At 39.6% G+C, this 20,407-nt stretch overlaps 1 pseudogene; it reads right to left on the minus strand.

The window, feature by feature from the left end:
- Positions 1-875: 875 nt before the first annotated feature.
- LOC133763719 (pyruvate dehydrogenase E1 component subunit beta, mitochondrial-like) lies at positions 876-19,862 on the minus strand (annotated as a pseudogene).
- Positions 19,863-20,407: the final 545 nt, after the last annotated feature.

A 20,407-nucleotide genomic window follows, 5' to 3' on the forward strand; every position in this document is an offset into this window, starting at 1 on the left:
ACAACCTGTGGTAGAGGTCACTGTGAGAGAATTCCCCATTCCCTTTCTTAAGTCAGGGTTTTAGAGGGCCAGTGTGTGGATGTAAATCATAGAGCAGTTAGTTGGTGGTGAAGAAGGAGGTCTGAGGGTGAGTTTCATGCTTGGCAGGGATCCAGGATCCTGAATAATATTGGATCTCCAAGGGGAGAGCAAGGTAGATGGGAGAGCATGGATCCAAGTCACAGCACCAACAAAAGGTCACCACAGAACACACTAAACACCTGAGTTAAAGGAAGTTTGTTATCAGGGAAGCACTGATGGGCTGGAGAGAGAGGTCAAGAGAGAGAAGAAAGAGAGCTTGAGCAGGAAAACAGGTTTTATTATAGCTTTGCAGGGGTAGGGAAATGGGAATAGAGAATCCCGTTAGGGTATGGGTGGAGTTAATGCTTGTGGTTGGACCATTTTGATCACCTGACTGTTAGTGAGCCAGGCTGGAAACTGAAACTTATTGTACAAGATGGTGACAGGGCCAGAGCCCAAGATGTTGCCCAGGGCTTAAGACGGTGTTTCAGATAAGACAGCACCAATTTCCCTAACAGCCACAGGCTCTTCCCAGTTGAAGAAATGAGACTCCAATTTTTGTTTTAACTCTGTGATCAAAAATTAGCCTGATTGAAAGCTGTTACACAAAATATATTTTTTTAAGTTCTTTTTTCTTGCGTGTCCTACTTAATCTAACACTCATTTCAAACTTCTGTTAGCTAGAACATAATAGTGCCTTCTTAAAGAGCCTTCCCATTTCCTCATTCAGACTTGGACAGACCTAACTGCCTATTAGTCTATCTACCTCCCCACATTCTCTCTCCCAGAAGACTGACCTCGAATTGCTGCTAGGGCTACGAGGGCAATGACTGTTCTAGCTGCTTCATGCTGAAAAGGGGTGTCATTGAGGAACAGCAGCAGTGTATTCTTCTGAGAACCAGTCTAAGGGTCCCCAGTAGAATAATGGGGACCACCTGGAGTTTGCTGGTTTCTTGTTGTTTAATTCTGGATAACACAAAGCATAAGACAATTACTATCTTCCACAATTGAGAGCCTCATCTTGTAAGAGTTCTACGGATCCAACTAGATATTTCAAGGTCAAAGACTCAGTTTCAGAGCCTTAGATGTAAAAGAATTGTCAAAGGTTTAAACCATTTGGTGGAAGTAAGTTGACCCATAGCATCTCAGCCAAAGCTGTGGACCAGATCTAATCAGATTAAGCTAACTTCTTAAAGATTCAAATTTTTAAAGCAATTAAACTCAATAAAGGCAATAGAAAACACATGAAACTTCCCAGAGAGACATAAAATTTTGTTACTTAGGTCAGTTACAAAACACAGAAAAAACCTTGATTGAAAAGCATTAGCATGTGATATCAACATGAATCCATTACTCAGGACAGTTTAAATTAATATTAAAAATTTTAACTTATAGTTACTTTAGAGAAGTTATTGAATTTTGAAAAACTTAAAGCAGTTTTTTTGAACATAGAGAAATTAAGTTACTTTACTAAGGTATTGTAAGCCTTGGGAGTCTTGGGAAAATGTTTATCCTAGAAAACAAGACATTTAAGAATAATACGAACACCACTTTGTTAACAGACATAAATATTTTTGAGAATTGCATTGTGGATGACAAATTTTAAACTAGTCGTGATTATAAGAACTCAACAGTTCATGGTATCTTAGGAAGTATAGCAGAGTTTCACAGATCTTTCTACATTTTTAGCAGTAGTGATTGGAGAGCCTATAGTTTAACAAGGCATTTATTAATGAACAGAGAACAGAAAAAAATCTTAAATAGTTGGACAGAGAAACTTCTATAGTTTAGCAAGTGATAAAATGTGAACTCTTAAGGTCAGAGCAGCCAATAAAGGAAAGAAAAAACTTAAAAGAGAGATTGGAAAACTAAACTCTGCAGGGATTCTTGTCAGTGGTTTAAAAAAAATCATTTTAAAATGAAACTTGTTAAGATAAGTTCTTCCTAGTTTCTTTTCAAAACGGTGATTAAGGAGGTAAGGAAAATGAGACACATGATATCTTTTAGTAGGGAGAGCTAACTGAGACCAGATGCTGGAACATGGATGCTGAACAGATGCAACATTCTCTCCCCCATCCCCTCAACATACATATACACACACTTCCTGACACTGAGATAAAGAACAAGGGGAAATGAACATCCCCTGCGCAGATCAGGCAAGCCAAAGTCAGGAGAGCCTAGGTAGAGAGCTTGAGAGAATAAGTTGACCTAGGCAACTTCTAAAATACTTTGCATGAGTGTGGCCAGGGGACTTTGGCTGAAAGAGAGATTTTGTCTCCCCACAAAAAAAAAAAAAAAAAAAGTAGATGTGAGACTGAAGAGTAGCCATAAGAAAGATAACAAGGCATTGGGATTAGGAACTACAGAATGTATGGGCATTCCTGCCTCATTAATGGGGCAGAAATCCTGTACTAATCTCTATTCTCCATTTGGCTTTTGAACCCTTAGAACTGTAGTGTTGCAGGGACAATTGCATGGCTTTAAAAGTCCCTGCACCTTTAGATTGTATACTATAGCTCTTAATCCCTTCAAAGTCTCAGGCTTTAGTAAATATTATCTCTGATGGAGAAAATAGGATGGCCCTTTATGATGAACCTGGACAGGCTTAGTAGTTATAGCCTGACCTGATGTCTAATTGATGCATCTGAAATGAGTGCATACTATAGGTGGTTTACTTCACATCCATTTCTCTGAACACTTCAAACTTTGGGATTAATATCTATTTCTGATAGAGGGAGTCATAAAGTCTCCCCTGGTGCTATAAGAACTGTGGTCTTCAATTGTACCTGGAGATCTCTACCTACTAAACATGCTAAGCTATCTGGTATGATCAAAAAAGAGTGAGTAAATATTAAGTCATTCCAGGCACAGCTCAAAGGTTGGGTGAAATATATTGCTCTATGAGAACACAGAGGGTTAAAACTAGAGCAAAAGACAGAGAAAGTTTGTACTATGCCCAGAAGAAAATTTATAGGCTTTCCTTCCACTATGAGAACCATCTGGTACTCCCAGGTACTGATCTAATGCATCACCAGGATCTATAAGGAGAGCCCTGGGCCCCTTTGATCATGTGTTGGAGATCCATCAGAAATGTCTGACCAAGATATCTAGGAAATATCAGCTAATGGGACCAGGAATTTGAGTTTGTAGGAGTTGAGGAGATATGGGAGGTAAGGAGAACATTTAGAGGAGTGTGATGAACAGAAAAAGACAGATCTTGTCAGGGTCTGGGGTAAAGAAAGGATTCCTTGAAGATGGATCATGGAGCTCATGGCCATACTCCAAACTGCTCCCAGTATCACCAACAAATTGATCCTAGAGGAAAGAAGAATAGAACGTGTTTTACATCCCAACACCCTAGTGGGCTGTTGGAATCTGGTTTCTTTTCAAGGAGCCTTTGAAAAACACCAGACTGTTTCCCTGGTCAGAAGTTTAAAACGACTCCAAGACCTTCTCCCAGTCCCTCACAATGGGCCAATCCCAGAAAAAGAAATCTGAGTCAGGATCAACGTTCCCAGAGTTAAGAAGTATGAAGGGTAGAATGTTCAGAATACTCCAGAAGGGCAGATAAAGAGCACTGGAGTTTGAGGTAGAGTATGGAGACATTGGTGCAATGGGCCCAATACTGCCATTCCCTGCAAAAAATGCATTTCACAGCCCAGCACTGACATGTGCTTATTGCAGATTGGGATCCAGCAAAGAGATTTTCAGAGCACATCGGGGGGTCCAGAGGCTGATCCACATGAGACAGAGGTTACAACCGTGTCAGCTCCAGGAGATTTCTCTGACCTAATCAGCAAGCCTAACCCTTGAGTCTTAAGATTGGCAGCTGTTCTAACCACTGTTAACAGGATGACAGAGACCTGGTGTTCTTGGGAGAGTGAGAGAGTTCCTAGAGTGAGTGATGCTCTCTGGACAACAGAAGAAAGAGCAGTCTGCATACTCACCTGTCTGATGAGGCAATCTGATGCTGGCTGGAGTTGAATTGGAACTGTTACAGATAAGACAGCAAAAACAAAAGGTGACCTTGGTTCTTGTTTCATATGCACAATGCTGTGATCAAAACAAATTTTGATTAAGTCAAAACCTGCAGCAGCAGCCAGGAGGGGGATCCAAGAGAGGCAGACCTGAGAAACTGTGATGGTTGAGTCTTTTAAGCACAATTTTGGGGAAAAAAAATAGAACAGCAGCTAACAGTCAATCAGAGTATAGAGACAAAACCCATCAAAAAGCCATATTTGTAATCCTCTTTATCCTATCTAACTTGTTCATGATGAAACAAAAAGCCACCAGAAAGATGTGATTGATAACTCCTACTTTCAGTTTATCTATTCTCATGATAAAACAACACTCATAAGGGTATAATCACTACTTCCTTGCTATTCTTGTGATAAAATTGGAAAACCCAGGGGTGGAATTTGGCACTTTTACCTTGCTAAAGGTAGCTTTTGAAGAGAAGGGAGCATTTTGCATTTTCTTAAAGAGAATTCCCCTTCCCTCATTTTGATTGGAACTGACCTAACTGGCTATTTGTCCATCTACCTCCACACCATAGGCCTTTTTGAGAAAAGTCAAGATCACACCAAATTGAAATCGGACATGACCCCCTAAAATCTACACAAAAATGTGGCCTCTTAAAGTTCCCCAGAAGTGAAATTTGGGGTGCCATTTGTGCTACCAGAATTTGGGGTGCCATACGATTTCACCATGGGCTTATTTCTAAATCCCCAACATTAATAATATTGCCTAATATTTAGAGAAGAATTCTAAATACTGGCACAGACAAACTGTTACCGGAGAAATTGCAGGGTTCTTGTCTTCGCGCAAGAAAGAATTCAGGCGTGAGACAGAGAGTAGTGGGAGGTAAAATAGCAAGGTTTATTAAGAAGGAACATCTGTAAGGACGGATGGGCACCTCTCCAGACAGGGCCTGAGAGAGAGTGCCCAGTCCCTCAGACTGGGGGAGAGCGGGGCTGCATGGGTGAGTGGAGAGTACACCCGGCCAGGCCAGGCGGGCGGCTCAGCAAAGATGCAGAGAGCTGAGCGCGCAGTCCAGTTGAGGCTGGGGGTTTTAAGGAGATGGGTCTTGCTTCCCCACCTCTGCTCCTCTTGGAACAAAGGGCTTTTTGGATGTAAATAGAAAAACTTTTCTTGAAGGTCTGAAACAAAGGACTTTATGGATGCAAATGTTATCAGACCTGAGGAAGGGAGCAGGGTGTTTGACATGCAGATACTGGGCTGCACCTGGGAGATTGTGGAAGATTTATCAGGCAGGAAGCAGGAGGGGTGAGGGCCTCCACCTGGCAGGTTATCAGGTAGAAGGGGGCAGGGCAAGCAGGATGCGAAATCTGGGCTTCCCCTGAAACATTGTTAGGATGACTTTGAGATGCAGATGCATATAGATGTCTTCTCTTTAGGCCTGTCACACACACATAAGCTCATAACTGACTTCCTACCTAACAAAACGAGGCAGCATGGTACATTTTAGGCTTTATTTAATGCAAAAGGTATCTAGGAAAGTGAGGGCTTTAGTTCAGGTTGGAGAGAGGGGAAATTCTAGAAACTAGGGTAGCATCCATACCACTCAGAGAGCAGGCCAAAGCCACATGCAGCAAGTACCTTGAGCTGCTATCCACTGCTTATCACCTGCAGCAAAGCAGAGGCAGAGAGCCTTATTTAAGAGAGAAAGGTAAATATGGTTCATACTGAGCACTAGGAACCAGCCACATGGAGGAGTATCTAGGCCAGGAAGCCCAGGGCATGTGGCCCGAAGGCCATGTGCCCTGAAAGGTGCAGGACTACAGCAAGCCCCCTCCTGGCAAGAGGCCAGGCAAAAGAGAAGGCCACATCATGTCCGGCTTTTAGCCCACTTACAAAGGGGAGTGATTAACCTGATTGGCTGGTGGGCACCCAGGTGTGGCCAGGTAGGGAGATGGTGTCACACGGGGGCGTGGCGAAGGTATCAGGCAGAGCGTGAAGTCATACAGGGGCGTGGCGAAGGCGTGGTCTTCCAGCTCACAAATCTAGTGAATTTTAGCCTGTGTGCCTGCCTGCTTCATTCCCCGCTCAGAGACTCCAGAACTTAATATAAGGGGATGTTGATGGGCATCTGTCACCATTTTCTGTAGCTGCTTCCTGCTTATTAGGGGTGCAGACCCTGCCCATTCTCGGTCCAGAAGTCTCTGCCTATCTCATCTAATGAGTTCACTTCATGAGCTGGAGCTCTTTCTGTCACTGCCATCCTCCGTGTCTCCTGCGTGGTCATCATTATTCTCAGAAGCTACTGGATTCTGAAACATATAAGTTTGTCAATCACCATGAGCAAGATTGGAATAGCCCCAAGTGCAACTGGTGTGCCCCTTAAAATAGAAAAAACATGTCTAGCCATCTCCCAGACAGTAGGTGGTGGGAGATTACTCCTATGCAAACTATAAAACCATTTAGCTTGAGCATAGAGGGCTTTGATGTCCCTTTCTGTGAACATACAATTATTTGAATAAGGGTGGCAGATCCTGTTGAGCATTGCACACATGCCCCCTTGTTCTATTAACATGAGCTCTAAGGCCTGTCTATTGTCCATAACTACCCTGGACAGGGAGTCTACTGAAATCAGAGCCTTCTGCAGAAGCCGTCCTGAAGTGTAGGCCAGATTCCCCATAGCTAAGGTCAGATTCTTAAAGTGGGTTTCATAAAACTCTTCTGGGATGTCATTCTTTACCACTGAGGAACCCACCAAGGGATCCTTCTGCCAATAATAGCACCCAGAAAGGACCAAGAGATGTATGTACATCAGGTGGACACTGAATTGAAGCATTTCAATGTGGTTAGGACAAGAGTTCTACTTATCTTTCTGCCTTTTGAAGAGGTATTTTAGTTCTTCAATTGGCTCACAGGAATAAGCTGATGTATCTGTTGGATCCACCTAATGACTGAGGCCTCCAAGAAGTATGGAGGTGGTAAGAAATTCCTTGAGCAGTGACTACCTGCTGGGTTATTTTAGATATAAATGAAGGTCCATTGTCAATCTGGAGTGACCATGGGAGTCCAAAGTGTGGCATGATGTCTTTCAACAAGGCTTTAGACACCTCATATGCTTTCTCTGTTCAGGTTGGAAAGGCCTCTATCCATCCTGTAAAACTATCAATAAAGACTAGAAGGTACCTATAATTGCTTGTTGGGGGCATATTGGTAAAATCAACCTTCCAATCTTCACCTGGATATGTTCCCCTCTTCTTCACAGGAGTCAACAGGGGAGGTGGCCTTACATGGCCAAGGCTATTCTGTAAACATAGTGGGCAAGAGCAGGTCACTTCCTTTATGACCGTATTTAGTCCCTTTCCTCCAAAAGCTCACAAGACCAGTTGTACTAAGACATCTCTTCCCAAGTGTGTAGAGTTGTGTATCTCCTTAATAATTTTCCATTGAGTGGCCATTGGTAGCATAATTCTGTGATTTAGCATCCACCATCCATTTGCGTTTTTAGTGTAGCCTCACTGTTGGGCCCATTCATTCTCAGGCTCCGTATAATGAGGTTCCTTAGCCACTTCCTCAGATTGAGGTATAAAGGCCATTTCCAAACTCTTCTGTGTAGCTGCTCTTTTTGCTGCTCTATCTGCTAATGCATTTCCCTGGTTAACATAATTATCTCCCTTCTGATGATCGTGGCAGTGGATGATGGCCACTTCTAAAGGCTCCAGTAGTGCCTGAAGTAGAGCCAGTATCTCTTTTCCGTATTTAACAGGGAAATTCTCTGCAGTCAGTAAGCCCCTCTCTTTCCAGATTGCTGCACATGCATGTAACTCAAGGAAAGCATGCTAGTGCTTGGGCTTCTATTGTCGGAGTAAGATCCACTACGGCATAGCCTGCCTGTCTAACTCCTTCCCTCATATAGCTGCTGCCATCAGTAAACCATTCGGCATCTGGATTTTCCAGGGTCCCATCTCATAGGTCTGCCTACTAAAGTACACATGCCTACTTCAAAACTGCCTCTTCCAAGACCTGGTCTTTTCATTTGCTTCAAGGCCTCCTTCCATTTATCATCCTGTGACCCACTGGGGTACATGGACAAAAAGCAGATCCCTTCTTTGATAGCCTCAGTCTTCCTCATGGAGCCCCAAGTTCCTCAAGCGGTTTTTTCTTCAGATTTGAAAGTCCTGAGTATCTTTGGCGTTTAGAGGTACTAACATTTGTTTTTAAAATATAATGCACAACCACACTTGACATTTGTGTACACAATGACTAGCATGTCACTGAAGAGGGCTACAGTTTTGAAGATAGCTGATAGTAACTATTATTGCTAAAGGGGCAAGTTATTGCTAAAGGGAGCAAGTTTCAACTTTCTGTTCTCTTCACTTACTTGTATATTTAGATAAGAAACTCCTTAGGTGTCTAAATGGGTTAGTTGAAAGGTGACAGTCAATAACAATTTATTGTAAGAAAAATTCACTGACTAACTTGGTCAAAGTGATCCTAGAACCAATAGCACAACTGAATGGTAGTATGTCTATTTTGATTCTGTTACCTGGGGAATTAACACAGTGAGAGGTATTAGGCAAGTTTCTAAATTTTAAATTCCTGTGTTATTATGTTACCTTCACATCTATTTTGGGTCTTTTGATGTCACCTGAGTACACCCCTAAACTCCTTCGGCAACACTGAGGTTTATTTTCTGAGTCTGGAATTTCCTATTCTGTATTTAGACTGATTCTGTGTGCCTCCTGCTGTCTTGTTTTTGGGGAGATTGGATCTCATTCCTACAAAACAGCTGATTTTTTTTTCACAATATAATAGCTCTCTATTGTTGCCTTAATATCTTTTAATTATTGTGTTGTTTACATTATTTTGGCATCAAACTCAGGGTCCCTGAAAGTCCAAAAATAATAACAGATAAATAGGCTCATAATAAATGTTAAATTACATAGGAAAAAATGTCAAATAATACATGAGACTTAACATTCTTTACAATATAGATTTGTAAAAGTAAAATTAGTATGTGTTCCAAAATTGTATGGGATTCTGAGAAATTTGAATTATCTTGGTACATAGTAAGAGTCAGAATTTTGGCTATATTAAATTGTTACATGTCAAAGAAGTAATCAAATTTCCTTTTCAGTCATTGGCTACACTGAATCTATTAAATCTTGAACGATGATTTTTTAAAAAATCTTACCCGCAGGAAAAATGCTTTATTCTGATGCTTCTTAGGAAACAGCTAAAACTCTTCAGTTTTTATTCACAAAAAGTAAATGACTCTGACAGATATCTGAAATGCAGACTTCTTCTAATGACTTTAGGGTGATACACTTGGATTTGCTAAAGATTTCCCAAAACTATAACACGATGAAGTAGCCAAGAGTCTTATGAAATTGTTGACCAATATCATAAGAGTTACATGAAACTAAATTTAAGAGGATTATATTTTTAAAAATTTATTTGTATAAAAATTACTGATACTTTTTATGTTTTGTTTTATATATTGACTTATTATAAGCTACTGATAGCTTGCAACAACTTGGTACATTACAGTTTTGTGAGCAGAACTAAAACAATCTACCTTTCTCCTTACTTATCCCTCAAATATGAAACTTATCTGTTCATATTGCATTTTTAAAGGGTTTATTTATTTATTTATCTATTTATTTATTTGGAGAAAGAGAGAATGAGCGATAGGAGAGAAAGAGAGAGCTCTTCCATGTGTTGGTTGTTCCCTAAATGGCCAGAACATCCAGGGCTGGACCAGGCTAAAGCCAAGTACCAGGAAACATCATTTTGGCCTCCTTCATGTATGGCAGGGTCCCAAGTATTTGAGCTATGGTCTGCTACTTTCTCAGGCATGTTAGCAGGAAACTAGATTGGAAGCAAAGAAGCCAGTATTCTGATTTGGTAACCTGGCATTGCAAGTGATGGCCTAAACTGCTGCACCAACCCTCAATCCCTCATTTTTTAATGTTCCTAATTTTATGGCAATAAAATTATTCACTGTAAGTTCAAAAAGAATATGTAATAACAAAAAACATTGGCACAAAATAGCAGAATATGGTCAAAGCATAATGTGTGAACTATGGAGTGCCCAGATGTGATTTTTGATGTCTGATGTGAACCCGTATTTGAAAGGCATGCTCTATCATCTAGGGTGTTTTCATTCATATTTTTATGCTGAGGAGGAGGCATTTAACAATTGTAATCAAGAAAATGACAGCATCATATTTTTATATGAGGAAAAGAAGATTTCACTGACTTAAAGGTACAGGGAAATAGCTATTGTCTATAGCTTCAATATCAGAACAGCATCTGTTTTAAAAATTTGTACAGTATGGTTGACCCACTGAGTTTCATCTCTTTGATCATACATATGAATAGAAACAGAAATATATAAATTTATATTTGTACTGCAGTCAAAATTCTGACAGATTTTCTTTTTACCTAGAATGCTTTAATTCACAATTTTATATTCTTATTCAGATTTGAAACATAAATTCATCCCATAAGAAAGGGAGCGGGAAAGGGGAGGGTTGCGGGCGGGAGGGAAGTTATGGGAGGGGGGAAGCCATTGTAACCCATAAGCTATACTTTGGAAATTTATATTCATTAAATAAAAGTTTAAAAAAAAAAGAGCACCAAAGACGAAAAAAAAAATATTCTATAACATATATGAATAGCATGATTCTATCTGATGATCTAATTCATATCATCTTCCTAGAAGTAGAATTTTCTTTATATATTTATCACAGAGATTTTTTTTTAAAAAAAACCCACCTTGTACCTGAGAATGAGCATTCAGTAAGCACTGGCATTTTATTCGATAGTAAGCATAAAAACACTTCCCCAAATAAAAATTTTTATTGCAGCTATAATAAAAATTAAGAAAAGGATACTATAGATAGAAAAGTATCTATTTTTATATGTGTGTGTGATAACTATGACAAAATTTTAATTAAAATAATTACACATTTTAATTTTTGAAGAGTTCCTAGTTGAAAGAATCAAGGCATCTCTACGCATATGATAATTATTTTCTGATACATATAAGTACCTCGGTTAAATATTATGTAGTCACAATGAAGAAAAACACATTTACATATCACAAAGGAGGCATAAGAAAGGAAAACATTATAACACTAAATGTGGTAACTTTCAGGGATGGCTTTGTGGTGTAGTGTGCAAAGCTGTTGCCTGTGAAGTCAGCATCCCATATGAGTGCTGGTTCATGACCCAGCCACACCACTTCCAATCCAGCTTCCTATTAATTGCACGGGAAAAACAGCAGAAGATGGTCCAAGTGTTTGGGTACCTATCACCGACATGGGAGATTAGATAAAGCTCCTGGTTCCTGCCTGATCCAGTCCTAGCTGTTGGAGAGTGAAGCAGAGGATGCAATATTTCTTTCTGTATGCCTCTTCTTCTCCCCATATATTTCTGAGTTTAAAATAAATGAATAAATCTTTAAAAAGAAATGTGATGGGGGGGGACACTGTTGCATAATGGGTAATGCCATTGACTGCAGTGCTGGCATCCCATATGGGCTCCAGTCAAAGTCTGGCTTCAAGTCCAGGCTGCCCCACAGCTGGTCCAGCTCTCTGATATGGCCTGGGAAATCAGCGTAAGATGGCCCAGGTCCTTGGGCTCCTGCACCCATGGGAGACTTGGAAGAAGCTCCAGGCTCCTGGCTTTGGATTGGCTCAGCTCTGGCTATTGTGGCCATTTGGGGAGTGAACCAGTGGGTGGAAGACCTCTCTCTCTCTCTGCCTCTCCTTCTCTCTGTGTGTAACTCTTTCAAACAAATAAATAAATCTTAAAAAAAAAAAAGAAATACTTAGGTCTCATAGGCAAAATAAAGAATAAGATTTGAGATAAATTTTGATGATAGATGCTTTCTATGTGTGTGGATCATGGGAAATGGTAGAAATAAAAAAGGCATTGAGGTCAAGCTCAAATTGGTGGTGACGTTTTCATTTAGGACCTTTGGGGAAAATTTACAAAGCTGAAGAGATAGGTTAATAAGAAAGACCTGGGAGATCACTGAGGCCAGATTAATCTTTCTTCAGACTCTTCAGTACATTGTATTGAATAGGTCTTATCCAAGATGACCAAATAGTTATGTGGAAAATTTCAAGTCTGGAAAACAGATAAGGGAAGTTACAATTTAGTCCCAATTTGTGGCTGAATGATAAAGAGATAAGCTAATAAATCAAAATGGGAGAAAGTTTACTAAGTATTTTGTGTAGTCTTATGAGATTACTGATTGCACAAAATTAGTGTGTCAGTTACAGCAGTATCTTCTGTTAAGAATTATCAAAAACCGGCCGGCTCCACGGCTCACTAGGCTAATCCTCCAGCACCCCGGGTTCTAGTCCCAGTTGGGATGCCGGATTCTGTCCCAGTTGCTCCTCTTTCAGTCCAGCTCTCTGCTGTGGCCCAGGAAGGCAGTGGAGGATGGCCTACGTGCTTGGGCCCCGCACCTGCATGGGATACCAGGAGGAAGCACTTGGCTCCTGGCTTCGGATCGGCACAGTGCACCGGCCGTTGCGGCCATTTGGGGGTGAACCAATGGAAGGAAGACCTTTCTCTATCTCTCTCTCTCTCTCACTGTCTAACTCTTCCTGTAAAAAAAACAAAAAAGAATTACCAAAAACCAAATATTATCCAAGATGGCTGAATAGAGAACAGCCACACTAACTTTAGCTGCTCTGGAATATGGAAAGCACAAAGGAAGGACTACATTTCCAGGGGACTAACTCAGAAATTTTCAGCAAAGAAGTGAAAAAAAATGAAGAGTCTTTGGAACAAGAGGTAAGGAGACAGACATTGCTACAGCCAGCCATGGTACAGCCAGTTGCTGGCAGTGAGTCATCCTCTTACCATGTCAAGGCAGGAAAAAAAATTGCTGCATGCCCCAGTGCTTGCAGTTTTAGCTGAGAGGGAATTCCACTGATAGTCAGGGCAACATGTGCAGCAAATTACTGATCCCATGAATCCTCCACTGTGGAGTTTTTTGACATCATGCTCTAATGTGACCAGGGAAATTCACTTTAGCTTCTGGGGCCTAACACCAGAAGCAGCCCATAAAAACTTGCTCCCACCCTGGGAGATCTGTGTAATGATCCCACTATAGCTTTCAAAACCAGGACTGTAACAGTTCATTTTGAATTTATTGGTGCCACTGAAATCTACCTGGTGGACATAAAGATGACTCTACCTGTGTTCCACCCCTCTGGACACACACCTTGCAGAGTAAAATCTCTTGTATACTTTGTAGTCATCCTGTAGGACTGGAACAGATTTAGTTCATATACCCTAACCCTAGGACTAAGGCCATTGGTATCATAAGCCAAAGTACCAGTTGGACTTCCCTAACAGGACCCGAGGAAGGATCCATCCATCTCACACAGTGCTAGAGCCACAGCAATTGATGCCACCATCATTGGTATCATTCAGGCTTGCCAGTAGGACAAGAGGGCGGCCACTCTTGTTTTCCTCAGCACCAAGAACAAGGCCCTGGCTATCATATTTGCCAGGGAGACGGACACTGAACTCTGTGGACCAAAAGTACACACCAAGGAAACCCTTATTTATCCCAAAGCAAACTGCAGTAAATTAGACCACTGTGTCACTTATAGACACAGCTAACATTAGTTAAGACCAAAGAAATCACTCAGAGACTACACTCCTAGGGTCACATAGAACCAAAGCCAAGCAATAAGCCAAGTAATACCCTGCATTCCAGCTGAACCATAAACTATTTTCCAATAAAATGTATTCACCAAAGAAGGTAGTATACCAGATGGGCAGACATCAATGTAGGGACACAGGAAGCAAGAAGAAACAAGGCAGCACGATGGTTCCAATAGAAACAGTAATTCTCCAGAATTAGATCTCTGAAATGAAGTAAATCAATGAAATGACAGACACATAATTCAAAATAATGATTTTAAGGAAACTCATTGACATGCAAAAGAATACAGATAGACAGATTAAAGAAATGAGAAAATCAATGAGTGGCATAAATGGAAATATCACTAAGCAGATAGAACTCATTAAGAAGAACCAAATAGAAATTTTGGAGATAAAATCTTCAATCAGTGAAATAAAAATTACTATAGAGTTTTAATAGCAGAATAGACCAAGCTGAGGAAAGAATTTTTATTTCGAGGACAAGAATTTTGAAATAACCCAGTCGACAAAAATAAAGATAAAAGAATTAAAAAGAATGAAGAACATCTATGTAAAACATGGGATACCACAAAATGATCAAATATTCATATTATAGGTATTCCTGAAGGAGAAGAAAAGAAAAAAAGGCATTGAAAAAACTGCTAAATGAAATAGTAGTTTAAAATTCCCCAGGTCCTGAAAGAAACATGGACATCCAGATACAAAGAATTCCAAGCTGACTCAAAAAAGTATTATGCAAGGTGTAATGTCTTCAAATTGTCAAAAGTTAAAAGACAAAGGAAGAATCTTAAAGATAGCAAGAGAAAAACATCAAGTTACATATAAAGAAAACAAATTAGATTAATGTCAGATTTCTCAGTGGAAACCTCACAGACCAGAATGGGATATATATATATATATATATATATATATATATGTGTGTGTGTGTGTGTGTGTGTGTGTGTGTATACATTCAAGACTTTAAAAAACAATTAAAAAAAAAACCTTACAACCAAGAACATTATATTTTCCAGATAAACAAAATTGAGAGAATTCATCTCCTCCAGACAAGCCTTACAAGAAATTCTGAAGGTCATACTGTATTACAAGTAAATATGAAAATACATGACAACACCAAATTCATTAGCTGAGCAGGTGGAATCATCATACAATCAGCAAAATGACAAGTTTTACTTATTTCTTATCTATCAGTACTAACTTTGAGTATAAATGGATTAAACTCATTAACAAAAAGACTTAGATGGGATGAATGGATAGAAAAGACATGACCCCATTAAACATTGCCTACAAGAAACTCACTTCACAAACAGAAACACACACTACAAGTGTTGGAGAAGGATAACAAGGTAAATGGAAACCAAAACCAAGCAGGATTAGCTATTCTGATATCAGATAAGACAGATTTTACATCAAAAACTATAAAAAGAGATAAAGGACATTATAATTTGATAAAAGATTCAATTCAGCAATATTACATAATGATCATAAATATATATGTACCCAACACAAACCCACTCAGATACATACAGAAAATGCTATCAAGTCTAAAGGGAGAGATAGACTTCAATAAAATAATAGTGATAACTTCAACATTCCACTCTCATAAATAGATCATTTGGACAAAAAACCAATAAAGATACTTCTGATTTACTATATATTATCAGGCACATGTTCCTCACAGACATTTAAAGGACATTTCACCAAAAAGCTACAGAATACACATTCTTCTCATCACCATATGGAACATTTTCTAAGACCACAAATTATGTGTCAGCAAATTTAAAAAGATTGAAAGATTTTAAAGATTTTAAATAAATTTCAATGGCTAGATTTTCAGGTCAAAATTAGATATTTAGCGTTTTTTTATTGCAAATATGATGTTTTGACCTGAGGTATAGAGTTGTCTTCTAGAATATTTGCATAAGGCATAGGGACGTCAGCACCAGTGCCATGAACAGCAGGTGCATCCAGGAAATTGAATGCAGGACCTTCCATGATCCTGGCACAAATTTCAGCTCCTACTCCAAACTGTGGCCTGCCTCCTTCCACAGTTACCAGATGATTTGACCTCATGACACAGGCTTCTATGGTTTCAATATCCATTGGTCTGATAGTACTCATATTTACAACCTCATATTCAACTCTCTCTTTAGAAAGCATTTTTGCGCTTCTAAACAGTGGCCCACAGATCTTGAATAGCAACCACAGTTATATGTGTCCCTTGTATTTCTTTTTTGGCTTTCCCAACAGGAATCAGAAAATCTTTTGACTGAGCTTTGGCAAGAAGTGCAAAAGGAACTCCATACATCAATTCATTTTCTAGCACCAACACTGGATTGTTATCCAGAATGACTGATTTTTTTTTTAACTTTATTTAATGAATATAAATTTCCAGTGTATAGCTTATGGATTACAATGGCTTCCCCCTCCCATAACTTCCCTCCCACCCGCAACCCTCCCCTCTCCTGCTCCCTCTCCCCTTCCATTTGCATCAAGATTCATTTTCAATTCTCTTTATATACAGAAGATCAATTTAGTATAAAGATTTCAACAGTTTGCACCCACATAGAAACACAAAGTGAAACATACTGTTTGAGTACTAGTTATAGCATTAAATCACAATGTACAGCACATTAAGGACAGAGATCCCACATGAGGAGCAAGTGCACAGAGGCTCCTGTTGTTGACCCAACAAATTGACACTCTAGTTTATGGCGCCAGTAACCATCCTAGGCTGTCGTCATGAGTTGCCAAGGCTATGGAAGCCTTCCAAGTTTGCCGACTCTGATCATATTTAGACAAGGTCATAAAAGACTGAGGATAGTACCCAATGATCCTAAGAGTGGCATTTACCAGGTTTGAACAATTATACAGCATTAAGTGGGGAAGAGGACCATCAGTACACACATGTTAGGAGTAGAGCCATTGGTGGTAGAGTAGAGGTTATGATTACAAAGGAATGAGGCCCAAGTGCACTAGACAGGGCCTAGAACAAAGGACAGAGTCATTATTAGAGGAGCTAAGAAAGGTGCTGTCTAAGCTACAATTAAGTTTTCTGATTGAGAGGCAAATAGAACCTGATAGAAGGGGCTTGATAATAATCTGGTGGGCTTTAGGCCTTGTAAATTCAGAGGCCCAGACCTATCTATCTCTTCATATGGGGTATATCCTAAGGGAGGTGTGAACCTCCTAGGGGAAGGCACTCTGTTGACTTTCATTACTTGGCTGGCCTGGGAGGAGAGCTGGCCAGGTAAAGGCAGGGGGAAATTTACAGTTCTGCCTGCAATGTTGCTGACCCTACTTGACCATCCCCTCAGCTACAGTGGTCACTTTGGAAGTTGGGCTGAGTGAAGGGCTTTTCAGCTTAGAGCCAATAAGATCTGTGGCTCTGACCTGGGCATCCTTCGACTCCAGGGCAGGTCCATTTCCAGTGATCCAACTCTTGGCAGAGCTGCCAGGGCTCTTCACAAGCTGACTTCTGCTGAAGCCCAGGCTTACCACATTGAAAGCCACTGCAGTGGACTGGCCTGTTGGGTCTCCTTGAGGGCAGATCACTGTACAGATCAGCCATTAATAGGCCTGCCACCCATTGCTTCTGATGCTGAGCTTTCTTTTCCTCCTGGTTTGTGTTAAAGCAGACCAGAGGATGCAAGTCAAGGGAGTGCCCGTTTCCCATCTCTAATCTTCGGTGGCCTGAACTACAAGTCTATAGTCACAGGCATGTTCTGTAGTAGTTTTTCTAAGGTAGACAATGCCCATGAGGAAAATTATATTCTCACTTTAAAACTTTCTTTCCCTTTGGTCTGAAAGGGAGGTTTTTTCTACTTACTGTATACTTCGCTGATGGCGAAGTGAATCTAGCTATGAGATTATTAGTTAAGTTCTTATTTTGGCTATGCTATTGCAGAAAAATGTTAGCCATCTCTTTTATAAGGTCTAAAGATTAAATTGTGCATCCTACAGATTCCTTCATAATAGAATTAGTTTCCTACCTTGAAGAGAATAGAGAAATGAAAGAACAAGTTGGGCTTAGAATAGAGAAATGAGGGAGCAAGTCCTAGATCGCTTGCTGACAATAGCAATATCACATGAATACTTAGCAAACCGTTTCAACCATTAGATAACAACTTAAGAAAACATTTACCAGAAGGTCCAATGCCTTCTATAAATTTTAAGAATCATGTATTTGAAAACACCTCTTAAGTATGTAACATGGTGTAGTTTGTTTAGCCAGTAAACTTAAGCACAACCATCTAAAATGTTTTTAGTTTCTTTCTACCAACAAGTCTAAAACATATGATACACAGATTCAGGTCCCACAAATTAAAATGTATCTTTGATTGATTTTAGCAGCTTAAATTTATGGACAATCTTATCTATAAGCCATTTAAAATAAAACTCTTAATAAAATTTCCCCATGTGGACATACAATATGTACACACATATAATATACCATAATAGACCAATATAGCAATTTTAATAATAGCTTTTAAAACCTTTAACTCTTTTTGTAGATTGCCAATTGATTTGAATTGCTTTTTCTTTTTAGTAACCTCAGTTAACCATACTTTCTCTCAGTTGGTACTGTTAATACATTATTGGCTTCATCTGTTTACAGAGCCATCCCAAAGTACTGAATACAATAAAAGTGGCTGGAAAAAGTCCATAGGAACCTATAGGAGGGCAGCTAAACACAGAACCAACAACGCTTTAGTTTTATGAGCAGCAGATCATATATAACTGTGGATGACAAAAGACTTTAAGTCGCCATGTTTAAAATTATAAACTCATCAACCAACAAGAGGCACTTGCTTACTTCACAGTATTTTTTTTTTTGGAGTTTTTAAATAATTTTTATTTATATAAGGTGTTTTGTATATACAGATTTAGGAGCACAGTGACACTTCCCTTCTTTTTTTTTTTTTTTAAACTTTTATTTAATGAATATAAATTTCCAGTGTACAGCTTATGGATTACAATGGCTTCCCCCCCCCCAATAACTTCCCTCCCACCCGCAACCCTCCCCCTTCCCACTCCCTCTCCCCTTCCATTTGCATCAAGATTCATTTTCAATTCTCTTTATATACAGAAGATCAATTTAGTATAAAGATTTCAACAGTTTGCACCCACATAGAAACACAAAGTGAAACATACTGTTTGAGTACTAGTTATAGCATTAAATCACAATGTACAGCACATTAAGGACAGAGATCCCACATGAGGAGCAAGTGCACAGTGGCTCCTGTTGTTGACCCAACAAATTGACACTCTAGTTTATGGCGCCAGTAACCACCCTAGGCTGTCGTCATGAGTTGCCAAGGCTATGGAAGCCTTCCAAGTTTGCCGACTCTGATCATATTTAGACAAGGCACCTGTAGGATTTTACAAGTATTTAACCCTTTAAGCCTCTGGGGCTTTCTCATGAAGATAACTATCATGTCTAGTAACACAAGATCATTAGACTTTTTAATTCTCAAACATTTGTATTAATAGTATTTTCCATTATAGAAACTTAAAGTCTGGTACCACATCACATCTTGACAGTACTTCTAATATACAGAATGACTGATTTTATAAGTCCTTTTGCATCCTCTGAATTCCAGGGGCTGACCACGTTTAAGCCCTGGCAGTGCCAATACCACACAGCAAAGCACTGTGAGTGTTGGGCAGCTACACTTGCTGAGGCACCATTAGGTTCCCTGAAGACTATGGGCACAGACTGCAGGCCTGCTGATATGTAGTAGGTCTTGGCTGCTGAGATTATAACCTGGTCAATGGTTTGCATAAAGAAATTGAAGGTCAGAAATTCATAAATGGGCCACAACCCAGCCCTAGTTGCACTCACAGCAATTCCAGCAAAGCCATCTTGGAAATGGGAGTGTCTATGATCCTCTTGTTTCCATATTTCTTCCACACACCTTTACTAACCTTGTATGCCCCATCATACTGGGCAACTTCTTCCCTGAGCAGAAATACCTTCTCATCTCTTCCAGTTCCTCAGCCATACCTTGACTGATAGCATCACAAACTGTCACCTGCAGCACCGTCGACACAATCCAATGAAAGCGCCTCTTCAGCAACATGAATACCTGCTGAAGGGGTCTCGGCACCAGCTCAGAGACCGCTGCCATCTTGGCCGTGTCCTCTAGCCGCTGCCCAATGACCTGGGTGTCCACTTTTATCACTGTTGTTCAATATAATACTGGAAGTTTTAGTGAGAACAACTAGGGAGGAGAAAGAAATTAAGAGCTTCAAAATTGGAAAAGAGAAAGTCAAATTGCCCATGTTTGCAGATGACATGATTTTATACAGGAAAAACTTCAATATCTCATTAAAAAGTTGTAAAATTGATAAAACCATGCAGAAAACTCACAGGTTACAAAATAAACATACAAAAAGCAACAGCTTTTTTGTATGATATTGTTGAACTCACAGAAAGAGAAATCAAGAAAGAAATTTCATTCACAATAGCCATTAAAATCAAATATTTAGGAATACTTTTAATCAAAGAAGTGAAAGATCTCTACAAAGCAAATTATCAAACATTGATGAAAGAAATCATCAAAGATATGAACAAATGGAAATATATTCCTTGCTCATGGATTGAAAGAATCAATATTATTAAAATGTCTATATTACCTAAAGCAATGTACAAATTCAATGCCATCCATATCAA

The sequence above is a fragment of the Lepus europaeus genome, chromosome 7 (genome assembly GCF_033115175.1).
Source record: "Lepus europaeus isolate LE1 chromosome 7, mLepTim1.pri, whole genome shotgun sequence".
NCBI lineage: Eukaryota > Metazoa > Chordata > Mammalia > Lagomorpha > Leporidae > Lepus > Lepus europaeus.